The sequence below is a fragment of the Engystomops pustulosus genome, chromosome 3 (assembly GCF_040894005.1).
Source record: "Engystomops pustulosus chromosome 3, aEngPut4.maternal, whole genome shotgun sequence".
NCBI classification, from domain to species: Eukaryota; Metazoa; Chordata; class Amphibia; order Anura; family Leptodactylidae; genus Engystomops; species Engystomops pustulosus.
In genome coordinates, this window is record NC_092413.1 from 58717733 (window position 1) to 58734037 (window position 16305).

Sequence of the window (16305 nt, forward strand, 5' to 3'; positions counted from 1 at the left end):
TGGCAGGGAGCCAGGTAGCATAAATAAAAATATTATAAACTACTGAAATGATTCAGAATGCTGACAAAGGCATTTTTAAAAATTAGCATAGTATAGGCTATTGGAACCTGTCAGTTGCTGAAAATGACATTTATGGTGACAAATTAGCTTGATGCTGTGATCTCAGTATTACATAACTTACTTACAAAAGCTGCTTTTCATAATGCAAAAAATATATTTTTTTTAATGTTTTTTTTTCAATTTAAATAAATGTAATAACTTTTGCACTGCACAATCCATCAAATTCAATGTACTGTAGATTGAAATCGGGAATAGTAAATTGTATAATGTTAGTTATGTATGTTTTCTAAAGAGATTTTACTTTCAGTAATATCATATTGCAATGACTCCTACAGCCTAGTAAGACCCCATAATCATCACTTGCTTTTTTTTATACATACAAGGACTATATTGCAGCCATTGCCCACACTGAACCAGCTGGGTAGCTGTATTTCATCTAATATGTTTCTCCATATTAGATTAAACAACAGGCCTGGGAAAGCTGGAATGTCTGTTAGGAAATGTAGTATGAATATGATCTTAGTTGCAACATTATATTTTGCCTCAGCAGAAAATTGGCACAACCTCTTGTACTGTTTTAGTATTTTTTTAAAGGCCTAGCTTTTTCACACAGCATGTAAGTGTGATATACTGAATACATATATTAGGAAGAATGGGTAGGAGAATCACTATTTCTTGGGCAGACAGTATCAGATGGACACAAAGCAGTAGACAATAATACGCTGAGTCTTTTGTGTAGCATATCACAAAACATACCAGCTCCATACCAGGATAAGTATGTCTTTCATTGGTTCTTCAATTCAGTTCTCCTTAAGGCCAGGAGTATAATAGGAACAGATCACACTTGTTTAGCTTGAGGCCAAAACCAGGGATGAGCAGACCCAGTTCCGGTTCAACTGTGTTTGGTACAAACGTTCACTCAAACGCTCTCACCCCTACTGTAACACTTGTGATCAGTACTTGCGCTGATCAGTCATTTAAATGGTGGTGGTAAAGCTGTTTAGCCAGTATTTTAAGAGTTAGCAGCCACTGACTGAAACTGCTACTGGCAGGGGGGTTAGCTGAACGCTGAACCCAAACTTGTTCCTTAAGTCTGACACAGACCATAACACTGCAGTTCCCCTCATCCCTAGCCAACGTCATTGCTAACCTCTCCATTGTCCACGAGCTAGGCTCACTCTGACTACTACCATACAAATAGTGTAAAAGACCAGAAGGTTGGACATCAAGTCATTGAGACAATACAAATCACATTTCAGCCTTTATTTTTTTTCCACAAATGAGATTAATAGTCATCTCTCATGGATGTTATTGGCTAAAAAGAGCCCAGAAAGACTGAAGAAATAAAGTTTTGCAATTTCAAAATAAAGACTATGAAAATAAAGACTATGCTTGGTCACATGGAAGATTTATAGTGAAAAATCATTTTATTTATTGTGTGACAGTATAAAAATGATATAAAAATTATTTAAAAAAGAAACTAGTATTGTAGGCCGGCATGGAGATCTATAAAATATATAGATAAAATAAATAGTAATGAAAAGAATAATAAAAAATAAATTGGAAAAAGCAGGCTATTTATGATATTTTCTACAGTGCAGTGCAAATGTAGCGACTGATTGGCATATTAAGAGGAGGACCACTAGATCCAAACTTCATGGCTGTTGACATTTTTATATTAAGGTGTTTGCTATGTTATTCAAGAATGCAAACAAGTCAAAGTTTAAGCAGGCAACAGGCACATAGAGGAAGTGCCTTCAGGCTATTTCAAATCTGAATGTATGGTGGGGTGGTTTACATCCTGAAAAGCGTAATCCCTACTAATCGGCACAGAGGCTGGATTCCTGTATGTTTTCATAGAAGTTACCAACATAAAGCCTTTTGATCTTGCGGGGAAGAACATATGCAAGCGTTATTCTATATGTACAATGTTTATTGTATTTTAGTAGATAATGTGGTGTGTCAGATGCAGACAGTGGTAACCTTAGCCCATGCCATAAACACACACACGTTCTGGGTGAAATTCTAATCTATGGAGAATCTCCTAATAAGCATTCCATGATTCAAGTCTATGATAAAAACCTACAACTTGCCCTTTTTCCCTAGGCCCAACAAGCCTGTTTTATAATCTCATGTTTTCACTACAAAGTAATGTAAAATTTATTGTATGTCACATTAATTTTTTTTATCCACGGACCATATACTTGGTGTGTTCCACAGATGTTGCTACTGGGCCTAAGGTATCAAGAGGAGCAGGGACAAAACAAGGAGAGGCAGTAACCCATAGCAGACTTCTGAATGAGGCCCCCTTATAGGGGTTTGCCCATGAAAGAAAGTTCCCCAATTTTAATCCTCTAGTGATGTTTACTCAATAAAGATCATTTTAGACCCCATACTTTACAATTTTACTCAGTTTTGTTGCTGTTTCCGCTCCTATAACTAATCAGAAACTTCATGATACCTCTGGTGCTATGAGATGCTATGTGCTGACAATGTGCTTAGATTATCAGGCTGTAGGGTTAATCTACACTTTTATTTAGCTTCTGAACATTCTACTAGTATCTGATCCATAGAGAAAGAGAGATGAGACAGATCAGAGATAGAAGATGATGAGATCCATGAGGTGGATATAAAACCCAAATGCACACTCCAGCACTGCTATAACTCAGCTATAACAAATACATCCTTCCCCTGCTATAAAGATCTTATCTGTAGCTTGTAGGGTGAGTCTCTGCATGATGCTTCTTGCCAGCAGGAAGTGTCTGTGCGTGAGTTTGTCTTGTAATGGAGGGGGAGGGACAGGAGAGCACTGCAGTGTTCAGACAGGAAAAGCTGTTCATGAGAAGAATATACCCTGCCCGACCATAGTCAGAAGATTTGCAGTCTGATCCCAGAGCAACCAAAATTGTATACACCAGGACAGGTTGGAATTGTATCCGTGAAATACTGTATTTTTTTTTAATAACGAATTAGAGAATGTGTTAGTTTGTTATCCTGAATATATTTAAGAATCTTGTTTTCATGGAAATACTCCTTTAAAAATTGACATATGAGACTAATATTTACACACATATTTTTATACCTATAAACATACAGTTCTTCTACACACACATTTATACACTCACACACATATAGAGCATATACAAATCACATATAGTATATTGGCACCATACACCATATACACATCACATCACAGATACACACAAATATACAGCATGTATACATCACATATATGTTATATGCATATTATGCTGTACAACGTGCAGCACAAAATATATATATATATATAATACTTATCCTCTATTCTTTAGTGTCAGGTGATGTGGCCCCCTGATACTGCGGGCTCCATAGCAGCTGCTATGGCTGCTACCACTTTTTTTACACCCACTGAGCAGGGGCCAGCAGTCTAGACTAGTTAGCAGAAAATAGTGGATGATAAGCATTACTGTATGCTGTCATTACTCCACAATCCTCTTTTGGTATAGATATCTATAAATGTGGTGAAGAAGACAACCTTTAACACATCCCGGAGCCGGTATATGATACATGCTTTTGGAGGCAAACACATGTGAATTACCACTAGTTCCCAGGCTGCACATTTACTTTATATTGTTTTATTTACACTTATGTTTAAATGAATACTAATTTGTTAACTGCTCTGTGTACAGTCCATTCACAGACATTCGATAATGTGCGTTCTAGTAAGCAGCGTTCATTTCTAAAGGGTTTGAAAGAGCGATTGGTATCCCCTATCCACCAAGATCAGTTCTCATGATCGGTAGGGTCCCACCAGTTGTACCTAAACAATCATGAGAATTGAACCCCACTTATCACACAAACAAGTGTAACGTTCTTAGTAATTTATGTAACAGCAGGTGTCCTTGTCGAGCATGCATCCTTCTGCTCCACTCAAAAAATTACCAATCTCAGGTGGAGTGCGGTCTATGATAGTGCCAGACATTCCTATGGTAGGGAATGGATTAGCAGGATTTTTGTGTGACCTATGGCGTTCTTCATGATCGGTGGGTTCCCAGGACTTGTATACCCATGGATCAGATTGGTAACACCTTTTCTGTGGATTGGGGATAGTAATCAAACTTGGCACAACCCATTAGATGAAGCATGGGACCCAGCCTTTGCTAGTATTTCTCTGTTGTGTACATTCCTACAGAATATATTCATGCTATATATTAAATAAGATCTTGCACCCTAAATAATCCCTCTAGATGCTGCTTACTAAAGTGAGCACCTTCCTAGCCCTACTCCAGTACAGGCGGTCCCCTACTTAAGAACACCCAACATACAGACGACTCCTAGTTACAAACGGACCTTTGGCAATTGGTAATTTACTGTACTTTAGTCCAAGGATAAAATAAACAGCTGTAACAGTTATCACAGGTGTCTGCAATTAAGCTTTATTGTTAATCCTGATTCTTATGACAGTCCAATATTTTTAAAATCCAATTGTCACAGAGACCAAAAAAAATTTGCCTGGAGTTACAATTAAAAAAATTATACAGTTCCGACTTACATACAAATTCAACTTAAGAACAAACCTACAGAACCTATCTGGTACATAAACCGGGGACTGCCTGTAATAGCAGTGTTAATTCTCTAACTTTATCAGAACATACCGACAAAGCTAGCAGACACTGCACTGCAGCAAGCTTACAGCGGTCTGGCGTATTCATGAAGGGAAAAGTCTGAGGCACTCCCCTCTCTGGACCTTCTCCCCCGGACCGCTCCTCCCACACCCTATACTGGCGGTGACTCCTCCTCTGACCACCTCCTCATGAATACACCAGACCTCTGTAAACTTGGTCCAGCGTTCGGAGGGCTATTTAGTGCAGTGTTTGCTAGCGGTATCAGTATGTTCCGATAAAGCTAGTGACTTAACACTGCTACTACTGGGGTTGAGCTAGGGAGCTCCTAGAGGGATTATTTAGATCCTCTTTAAAATGATTATTGTAACTGCTACTTTTATTATATTATATTACATTTCAGTTATTTTGTGAGTGAATTGTTATATCAATTTTTTTTGCATAACCTTGCTTTGGGCCACATTTACTAACCGTAAGGCAAACCGCACTATGTAGGAACTGTGTGCACAAGATTTTTTTCATGGGGTGTTTGCCACATGTCTATTGGACATGCCGACATAAATCTGGTTGCCAGTGTGAGTACGCATCGGAACGCCCCTTTCTGTGCACTAGATTGTGTGGTAGTAAGCATAGTGCAGCCACGACACAATACTAGCACAGACACTTGATAAATACCAGTTTGCACATACACTCACCGGCCACTTTATTAGGTACACCATGCTAGTAACGGGTTGGACCCCCTTTTGCCTTCAGAACTGCCTCAATTCTTCGTGGCATAGATTCAACAAGGTGCTGGAAGCATTCTTCAGAGATTTTGGTCCATATTGACATGATGGCATCACACAGTTGCCGCAGATTTGTCAGCTGCACATCCATGATGCGAATCTCCCGTTCCACCACATCCCAAAGATGCTCTATTGGATTGAGATCTGGTGACTGTGGAGGCCATTTGAGTATAGTGAACTCATTGTCATGTTCAAGAAACCAGTCTGAGATGATTCCAGCTTTATGACATGGCGCATTATCCTGCTGAAAGTAGCCATCAGATGTTGGGTACATTGTGGTCATAAAGGGATGGACATGGTCAGCAACAATACTCAGGTAGGCTGTGGCATTGCAACAATGCTCAATTGGTACCAAGGGGCCCAAAGAGTGCCAAGAAAATATTCCCCACACCATGACACCACCACCACCAGCCTGAACAGTTGATACAAGGCAGGATGGATCCATGCTTTCATGTTGTTGACGCCAAATTCTGACCCTACCATCCGAATGTCGCAGCAGAAATCGAGACTCATCAGACCAGGCAACGTTTTTCCAATCTTCTACTGTCCAATTTGGATGAGCTTGTGCAAATTGTAGCCTCAGTTTCCTGTTCTTAGCTGAAAGGAGTGGCACCCGGTGTGGTCTTCTGCTGCTGTAGCCCATCTGCCTCAAAGTTCGACGTACTGTGCGTTCAGAGATGCTCTTCTGCCTACCTTGGTTGTAACAGGTGGCGATTTGAGTCACTGTTGCCTTTCTATCAGCTCGAACCAGTCTGCCCATTCTCCTCTGACCTCTGGCATCAACAAGGCATTTCCGCCCACAGAACTGCTGCTCACTGGATGTTTTTTCTTTTTTGGACCATTCTCTGTAAACCCTAGAGATGGTTGTGCATGAAAATCCCAGTAGATCAGCAGTTTCTGAAATACTCAGACCAGCCCTTCTGGCACCAACAACCATGCCACATTCAAAGGCACTCAAATCACCTTTTTCCCCATACTGATGCTCGGTTTGAACTGCAGGAGATTGTCTTGACCATGTCTACATGCCTAAATGCACTCAGTTGCCGCCATGTGATTGGCTGATTAGAAATTAAGTGTTAACGAGCAGTTGGACAGGTGTACCTAATAAAGTGGCCGGTGAGTGTATATTTATGTGCAGTTTACTCCAGAATTCTGGGGCATATGTCTTGTGTTCCTGTAAATTTAGCTCCAAAGCATACACTTTTTAAATCTAGCTAAATGGCATTTTTCTATAACTGATAGAAATAGATAGAAAGTGTCACTATTAATAAGTGTACCACGGGATTCACAAAATAGGATCCAGCCAGGCATATGAGCAGACAGCTATATCTTCCTCAGTACTTAAGTTCTCCAAACAATTGGTACTTTATCTGAGAAGCTGTCCGTTTTGATACAGCAAAGTTGCAATATGTGTCTCCTCATGAACTGTAATCCTTTCGTCTTTTTACATCTTGACAAAGCTCTCAGCTACGTTCAGAGTCCATTCTTGCTGTTCCAAACTGTCTGCTTCAAACTGTTTGCTAGAGGCATTTGCTTCATGTCTATACTAGTTCGACACTTCTCACATTTTCAAGATCTTTCATAAATCTAATCTGGTGGTGGAATGATGAGCAGCTGTGATAGATTCATTATTTCCTACTTCAGATTTCTCAACTCAGAGGAGAAAAGTATATGAAATATTGTTGTCACCTACTACCCAGTCACAACGCTACATCTTTCTAAATCATGGCATGTACACATGTGTTATATCTTATAATATAATTCAACTACTAACATTCTCAATACACACTTTATTCTATTTACATTTATCTTGGTAGCTATCCATCTGCTTTGCCCTGATACTGTCTCGCTACTGTACTCCAAAACATAATCAAAACTTAGTTAAAAAAGGTGCTGAAAATAAAAATGTTAAACAAAAAATCGGCTTACAATAATAATTATCTATTTACATATCTAACTCATACACATATCCAACATTATCATATCTGTCTCATATATATCTTATATCTATATATCTATTTCATACCAATCACCTGTCTATCTAATACCAATCATATCTATCCATTTATCTATTTGATATTAATTTTCTATCTACGTCATTCCAATTGCGTATCTATATCATCTATATCTATATATCTCTCTTATCTATCTTAAGTCATTCTACAATCTATCATTTTATCTTTATAGAGGATCAATGCTAGCAGTGGTTGGATTTGGCTCTATAGAGACCCATCCTACAACCCACAGCTGCAGGTGGCAGTATTCATTTACATTATATACTTTAGATCAATGGACAAAGAGTAAGAACGTATATAAACACCTCTGGTTCATGGATGTGAACAAGCAAAACTTCCCCATCCCCAACACCTACTGACCCAAGATGACTTTGTGCGTGTCCAATTGAAACAATAAAAAAACAGTGGAAAAACCCTCAATTAGAAATCATAAGTAAAATATATACACTATACACAAGAGTAATCATACAAGCCAGCCAAAATCTAAAACAGTAGATATAGTAAAAACAAAGAATATTTGTATATCATCCCATAGTAACAAGTATAGAGCAAATACCTAATGTAGATCACAAGAGTCTGCTTACTGGAGGAATAAAGAAGGATGAAATGAGATTAGGGAATAACTAGTCACAGGGAATGTCAGTTCCCACAGCACAGTTCAGAGTATGCAAACAGCAAGTTTACGGATTCATTCACAGTCCAAAATCATTTAGCAGGTCTAAAGCAGATATGATTACATGTATTTAAATGTAGTATTTATCTAAAATTCTACATGAACATTGTACCCACTGAAGGAAATAAATAAAACAAAATCATGTTTTTGCATTCAAAAATATTCATCTTCAAGGTGTAATCCAGGTGCTCTCTGTCTTCAGATGAGCCAGACAGGTCAGATGTCTTACCTTTAGGAGTCACAAAATGCAAAATCCTGGGCACTTCAATCTATCATGCAAACGTGATGATTCCTATAGACAGGAGATAGTTCTGGATCTAGTCCATCAATATAAGCAAGTTCCAGATCTTCCTGGTGTCCTTAGAAACTAATCAAACATGTCCATTGATCTCTCCCCACAGTGAAAGGCACACTGCTCTGACACACTCTCGGCTCCTCACTTTGATTGAGCTGCAGAATAAGGCAGCCCTCTTTAACATTCCCACTCCCTCCCTCCTACTTTCCCCCTCTCTCTTGTCAGGATTTCTTTATAAGCTCTGACAACAGTGGCCTGGGTATACTACTTTAGCAAATATTGAATACATGGAATATAAAGACACAGCAAGGCACGTTAGATGGAAATCTGACAAAGGTCAAAGTCAAATGTGCGAGACAAAACTACAGTTAAAATTCTTAGATAGACTTGTCAAATAATCCTACAACGAGGTATGCACTTGTAATATGTCAATAAAGTAGACACACTAGTAAAAAAAATCAATAAACATCACCACTCTTCTTCATTTATCATATGCCAGGGCTTGTGCACTGGCTGCTAGTTGGCATAGTTTTGCGCAAAAGCCATGAGAAATATTCTCGTGTTGTGATAAATTGATAAATGTTTTTGTATCCCTTTAAAAGTACTACAATAAAATTACTGTATAGATTGATCACATTTTGACTTATAGTAATGGCATCAACATTTTTTTTTATCAAGAAGTTTTATTACAATTTTTTTTTATTTTTATTATACAAACATGAAAAACATGCAGTAAGCAAACCATTCCCCCAACCCGCCCCTTTCCTAGATGAATACAAAAGTACATATCAAAATAACAAAAGCCAAAAGTAAGAGCACCTCTTGATCATAAAGTTATCATCCCAAAACATTATGAAAAATCCTACCTGCCACCAAAGTCAGAGGGGCCAAACCTGGATTGTCTAACCTTACAATTTCTGAAGAGCGTTACATTTCCGCTATACAAGTTTTCTAACTTGTTTTTCTACATTTACAAAGTGATAAATAAACTCTGTAAATGAATTCTGGCAGTGTTGGCGTAAATGGTCCATCCAGTTAAAGGTTATCATCAGTTTTTGGGCAATGTATATTAGTCTCAGAATTTCTAACTTCTGGCTCTCCAGTAGAGATAATTCAGATACATATGAGTAGCACTTGCAATTATTTCCCCCTTTCCATGAAGAGGGGGCACAGCCAGGGGAGGAGTGTGTACTTGTTGCAGTTGGCATATTTTTATACTAGTGTTTATTTCTATCCCAGGTAGGGCTTATCATGGATATAAATGCTGCGCAGGCCCTCGCTGGATGCTTGCCGGAGCTATCATACACTGAGAAACATGATAAATGACCTCCAATATTAGAATGAGAAATATTAGTTTAAAGAAACTTAACATGGTTTAAAATGGCTACTCAGTAATTGGACAATTGTTAGCCACCTTGTAGCCCATTTTGAGTAATCTTGATCATGCAAAGTATACCCCATCAAGAAGATACAAGTTAGAAAGGTGACGTGCCTCACTCATAGAAACCTTGGTCATGGATCCATTATATTTCACCAAGTATCGTCAAATATGTTCCCGATATCTGACACCCATCTGATAAGGGAGATTTCTTCAAATGAACATCTAATAAAAAGCCATAGTATTGGGTTCCAACTAGAGATGAACGAGCACTAAAATGCTCGGGTGCTCGTTAATCGAGACAAACTTTTCCCGATGCTCGAGTGCTCGTCTCGAATAACGAGCTCCATTGAAGTCAATGGGAGACTCGAGCATTTTTCAAGGGGACCAAAGGTCTGCACAGGGAAGCTTGGCCAAACACCTGGAAACCTCAGAAAATGTTGGAAACACCACGGAAATGGACAGGAAACAGCAGGGGCAGCATGCATGGATGCCTCTGAGGCTGCTTAATAGCACCATTATGCCAAAATTATGGGCAACAGCATGGCGATGACAGAGTGACCGAATGAGGCTAGATAGCATCTAAAACATGAAATAATTGACCCTGACACTATAGAAGAAGGCATGCAGAGGCAGCAGCGGCAGGCTAGAGAGTGGCATGGCGACATACCCCAAAAGAACTCAGGCTTCAAACCAATTTAAAAAATTCCATTTGGCGAGGATAACGTGTAGCACTGTATGTATCAGTATTTTGCCTGTTAAGGCGGCAGAGAGGAACCAAAGGAGGTGAGCAAGAAGCGCTGAAATGATTTCCTATGTGAACAAAAGGGTGACGGTATATTTAGTCGATAACACAGCATGGTGGCGACATAGTGACCAAGTTCCATAACGTATCTGGTGAAACACCCGAAAAATAAGCCTGACTTAGCTCGTTTGATAAGGGGACGACATGTAGAGGCAGCCATGGAGACTACTTCCATGATTAAGAGCGACAGTATGGGGCATCCATATTGCGCTGCTATGATTGCAACTTCAGGTCTCCAGCATGGCGGCGACAGATGCACCGAGTTCCATTGTGTATCTGGTGAAACACCTGAAAATTCTGCCTGACACAGCTCTTTTGATAAGGGGACAATGTATGGAGGCAGTAAAGTAGTAGTAGATTAAAGGTGCTGCAGTTAAAACTATGTTAGTTGGATCTTGAGATGGAGCTGGCGCTCCGCTGCCAGGCGAGCTTTCTCCTGTCCAAGCCCCTGCCTCTCGGCTCCTCCCCACCCAAAATGGTCCTGGGGGCCAGAAGCGTTTACTTTGAAAAAGTTATAATTTTCAAAGCAGGCGGGGGCTACAAACAGCACTTCTAAGAACCTTTTGTATAAGATCAAGTGTAGTACTGTTCTTATAAGTAATTGGCTTGGTTATGGCGGTTATTCAGGTTGAGCTTCTTTCACCTGGTGGAGAATGGAAATCCTGCGAAATCCAAGGCGTACAACGCCAGTTCGTGCCACATGTCCAGCTTTGAAACCCAGTTGTTGTAGGGAGCTGTGTGATCATTTAGGACGATGGTATGGTCAACTACGTACTCCCTTACCATCTTCCTGTAAAGATCAGCCCTACTCTGCCGACACTGGGGACAGGTGACAGTGTCTTGCTGGGGTGACATAAAACTGGCAAAGGCCTTGTAAAGCGTACCCCTGCCAGTGCTGGACAAGCTGCCTGCTCACCTACTCTCCCTTGCTACTTGTCCCACAGAAGTACGACCTCTGCCGCTAGCGCTGTCAGAAGGGAAATACTGTTTCAGCTTATGCACCAGGGCCTGCTGGTATTCATGCATTCTCACACTCCTTTCCTCTCCAGGGATGAGAGTGGAAAGATTTTGCTTGTACCGTGGTTCCAGGAGAGTGAATACCCAGTAATCGGTGCTGGAATAAATTCTTTGAACGCAAGGGTCACGGGATAGGCAGCCTAGCATGAATTCTGCCATATGTACCAGAGTCCCAACGCGCAACAATTCACTCCCCTCACTGGCCTGACTGTCCATTTCCTCCTCCTCCAACTCCTCCAACTCCTCTTCTTCTGCCCATACACGCTGAACAGTGAAGGACTGAGCAATGCTCCCCTCTTCTGTCTCGCCAACATTCTCCTCTTCTTCCTCCTCATCCTCCTCCACCTCCTCTGATATGCGCTGAGAAACAGACCTGAGGGTGCCTTGGCTATCAACAAGGGAATCTTCTTCCCCCGTCTCTTGTGACGAGTACAAAGCTTCTGACTTCATGCTGACCAGAGAGTTTTTCAACAGGCCAAGCAGCGGGATGGTGAGGCTGATGATGGCGGCATCGCCACTGACCATCTGTGTTGACTCCTCAAAGTTACTCAGCACCTGACAGATATCAGACATCCACGTCCACTCCTCATCGTAGACTTGAGGAAGCTGACTGACCTGACTACCAGTTCTGGTGGAAGTTGACATCGCTCTGCACTGCAGGTAAACTCTGGATAACATGGTTAATGTTGAATTCCACCTCGTGGGCACGTCGCACAACAGTCGGTGAGCGGGCAGTTGGAGGCGGCGCTGCGCTGCCCTGAGAGTGTCAGCATCTGTGCTGGACTTCCTGAAATGCGCACAGATGCGGCGCACCTTTGTGAGCAAATCAGACAGATTGGGGTATGTCTTGAGGAATCGCTGAACTATGAGATTTAATACATGGGCCAGGCATGGCACATGTGTCAGTCTGCCGAGTTGCAGAGCCGCCACCAGGTTACGGCCGTTGTCACACACAACCATGCCTGGCTTCAGGTTCAGTGGTGCCAGCCACAGATCAGTCTGCGCCGTGATGCCCTGTAATAGCTCTTGGGCGGTGTGGCTTTAATCGCCTAGGCTCAGCAGTTTGAGCACCTCCTGCTGTCGCTTAGCGACGGCACTGCTGCTATGCCTAGAGCTACAGACTTATGGCGCTTTGCCCACGGATGGTAATTCGGAGGAGGAGGTGGAAGAGGGGTGGGAGGAGGAGGAGGCATAGTAGGCCTGAGAGACCTGGACCGAGGTAGGCCCCCTATCCTCGGCATCGGCAGTATATGACCAGCCCCAGGGTCAGACTCGGTCCCAGCCTCCACCAAGTTAACCCAATGTGCCGTCAGTGATATATAGTGGCCCTGCCCGGCAGCACTCGTCCACGTGTCCGTGGTCAGGTGGACCTTGTCAGAAACGGCCTTGGTCATGGCACGGATGATGTTGTCTGACACGTGCTGGTGCAGGGCTGGGATGGCACATCGGGAAAAGTAGTGGCGGCTGGGGACCAAATACCGAGGGGCGGCCGCCACCCTGAGGTTGCGAAAGGCCTCGGTCTCTACCAGCCTCTAGGGCAGCATCTCCAGCCTGAGTAATTTGGAGATGTGGACGTTGAGGGCTTGGGCGTGTGGGTGGGTTGCACTGTATTTCCTCTTGCGCTCCAGAGTCTGGGGTATAGACAGCTGAAGGCTGCGCATGGAGACATTGGTGGATGCTGTGGAGGATCATGGAGGCGAAGGTGTGGTTTTCGCACGGGAGGTGTTTGGGCCGGGGTCCTGGGCAGGGGGATGACTAGCAGAGGCAGCAGGTGACACAGGGGAAGGAGCAGTGGTGTGCCCGGCCGGAGGTGAACGGCCTTGGTTCCATTGAGTGGGGTGTTTAGCATTCATATGCCTGCGCATACTGGTGGTGGTTAAGCTGGTAGTGGTGGAACCCCTGCTGATCCTGGTGTGGCACAGGTTGCACACCACAGTCCGTCAGTCATCCGGTGTTTCTTTAAAGAACCTCCAGACTTCCGAAAATCTAGCCCTCGCCACGGGAGCTTGACTACGGGAAACATTTGGCGCTGATGCACCAGCTCTGGCCCTGCCTCTCCGTCTGGCCCCACCACTGCCTCTTCCAACCTGTTCTCGTCGAGGACTCGCCTCCGTCTCAGAAGCACTGTGTTCACCCGGCCTATCAACCCAGCTTGGGTCTGTCACCTAATCTTCCTCCGATCCCTCAGTCTGCTCCCCCCTCGGACTTCCTGCCCTGACAACAATTTCACCACTGTCTGACAACCATGTCTCCTCATCGTCCGACACCTCTTTACACACTTCTTCCACTACATCAACAATGTCATCATCACCCACAGACTGCGACCGGTGGAAAACCTGGGCATCGGGAAAGAGCTCAGCAGCAACCGGACAAGTGGTTTGACTCTGGGAAGGGTCCAGAAAACAGTTCCTCAGAGTATGCCAGTTCAAATGCCAAATTTTCCTGGGAGGGGGCAGACTGGGGGGAAGGAGGCTGAGGTGGAGGAGCTGGAGGAGTGCTGATTTCGGTGACATGGGTGGACTGCGTGGAAGACTGACTGGTGGCAAATGGCTAGAAGCATTGTCCGCAATCCACAACATCACCTATCTGGCCTCAACAGTGCTCTACCACGAGTCCCAGTAACTTGAGACATGAACCTAGGGAGTGTAGCTCTGCGGCGTTCCCCTGCTCCCTCATCAGCAGGTGGTGTCTCACCCCGCCCAGGACCACGACCTCTGAACCCTGCAGTAGTTGGACCCCCACGCCCTCGTCTTCTACCCATACCCCTAGACCTCGGGTTTAACATTTTCAAAATTAAAGTGTAAACTATAAATTTTTTTTGTGTTTTTTTTATTTTTGGTGTGCCTGTGCCTGTGATGACTTTCAGTTTTGAAAAAAAAAATAAAAAATCGGCAGACTGTGCCTAATTCAATCAAACCCCTAATAAATTGTCCAACTTAGGTGTTTGAGATAGATATGTGTGTCACTAAGAGCTAAATATAACGTTCGCAAGTCTCCCTGCAAATTTGTCACAATATGGTACTAGCTGCACTACCAGTGCCAGCAAGCCCAGCTACAAGCAAAGAAAAAAAAAAAATCTAGCCCTAACAAGGGCTGTTGGGTTCTTGTAGACTCACTCCTGCCTAACAGTAAGCTCATATAACACCCTAACGCTATCCCTGCAGCAGCAGCAGCCCTCTCCCTAACGGCATCCAGACAGAGAATGATGCAAGCAGCGCGGGCAGGGGCTAGTCTATTCCAGGGTCACCTGATCAGGCCAGCCAACCACTGCTATCAACGTATAAGTGTACCACGTCATGCTGGGTGGAGTGCAGAGTCTCCTGGCTTGTGATTGGCTCTGTTTCTGGCCGCCAAAAATCAAAACGGCGAGAGATGCCATTTTCTCGAGCTGGCAAAATATTCGTCCGAGCAACGAGCAGTTTCGAGGACGCTAATGCTCGAATGAGTTGACGAGTGTGTTCGCTCATCTCTAGTTACAACTCCTTTTGAGTCAACCCTCTTAGCTACTACATCCGCCACTAATTTATGAGTGTTCGGCCTTATGATTGAACTTATCTAATTTTGAGAGGAGATTGCATGCCTGACCTGGATGTACTGATAAAAACAGGCACAAGTTAAAGAGAATTCTTCTCCAGTAACTGGTGTAAGGATTTAAGGGACTCCCTGTCAAAAAGAAGTACTGTCTTAGAAACTCCCCTGGATGTCCACTTTTTAAAGTGTGGTAGTTTAGACTTTGGGCCAAATAGGTGTTATTAGGTGTTATTTGTGGTGCGGCTGCGCTGTGTCCAACAAGACAAAAAAAAATTTTTTTTATGCAATATTCTTTGAGTGAACTATTTACATGGACATTTTTTAATGGAGCGTGTGTCAGCTCTGTCAGAAATTTCATTTATGATTTATACTCTTCTCTGTCACAGTTTTCATTGATACCAGCACTCTGAGGACACCAATAAAGCAGAAAATAGTCCCAGGTAGAGCTGTCACTTTAAAATAGCTCTTTGCACAGCAAGTCCTGGGCTGTCTGGGACTGCAGGAGGATACCTGGAGTCATCTCTGGTGATGGCCTGAGTGCCCACAGAAAGGGCTCTGAGTGCCACCTCTGGCACCAGTGCCATAGGTTAGCCATCACTGGCCTAGTCTGAACCATTTTTCACTCATCATTTAGTAAGGATCATTTAATGATGCAATTTGTCCAAGTCACCCTGCAGCCTATGAACATCTTCCATAGACTGTATTACACTACACATCTGCAAAAATAGACACTGTGCTATTAATTCATACCTCTGTATCATTAATAAATTAAATAATAGTGGGCCAAGCACAGAACCAACCTTCTATTTAGGTGCAAGTTATCAGCAGAAAACAGCCCATATAGGGATCAGAGATTCTAAAATTTGTGGTCAGATATGCCCAAAAGTGTAAGCACGAGGTAAATATGTACCCCTATGGGTACATATGGATACATATTGACCTAGTGCTAACACTTTTGGGCATATCTGACCCTGAATTTTAAAATCTATGATATGATATGGGCACACTATTATCTCTGTATCTGGTGCTATAGCCTAGGTATAGTTTGCCCAATTCTAGGGACAGGTTGCAGTCGGGGTGAAAGCTGTTTAGGGCTGCGGCTCCAAGGTTAGGACTTTTAAGGCGCCCTAGGCCAAAGCCACTAC

At 42.8% G+C, this 16305-nt stretch overlaps 1 protein-coding gene and 1 long non-coding RNA gene across 6 annotated transcripts in view; one reads left to right on the plus strand and one right to left on the minus strand.

Annotated features, from left to right (window-relative positions):
* Window positions 1–8592, minus strand: part of VIT (vitrin) — a 103809-nt gene extending 95217 nt beyond the window's left edge. For 4 of the 5 annotated variants that reach the window (XM_072140888.1, XM_072140890.1, XM_072140889.1 and 1 more), the window contains exon 1: window positions 8364–8592. The gene's annotated coding sequence lies outside the window, so the exon portion shown is untranslated. Of the gene's footprint in view, window positions 1–8017; window positions 8037–8363 lie in introns of those variants that run through there. The other variant, XM_072140887.1, reaches the window with a different exon arrangement.
* Window positions 1–16305, plus strand: part of LOC140121389 (uncharacterized) — a 308199-nt gene that overhangs the window by 181943 nt on the left and 109951 nt on the right. The gene's annotated exons all lie outside the window — the stretch shown is intronic.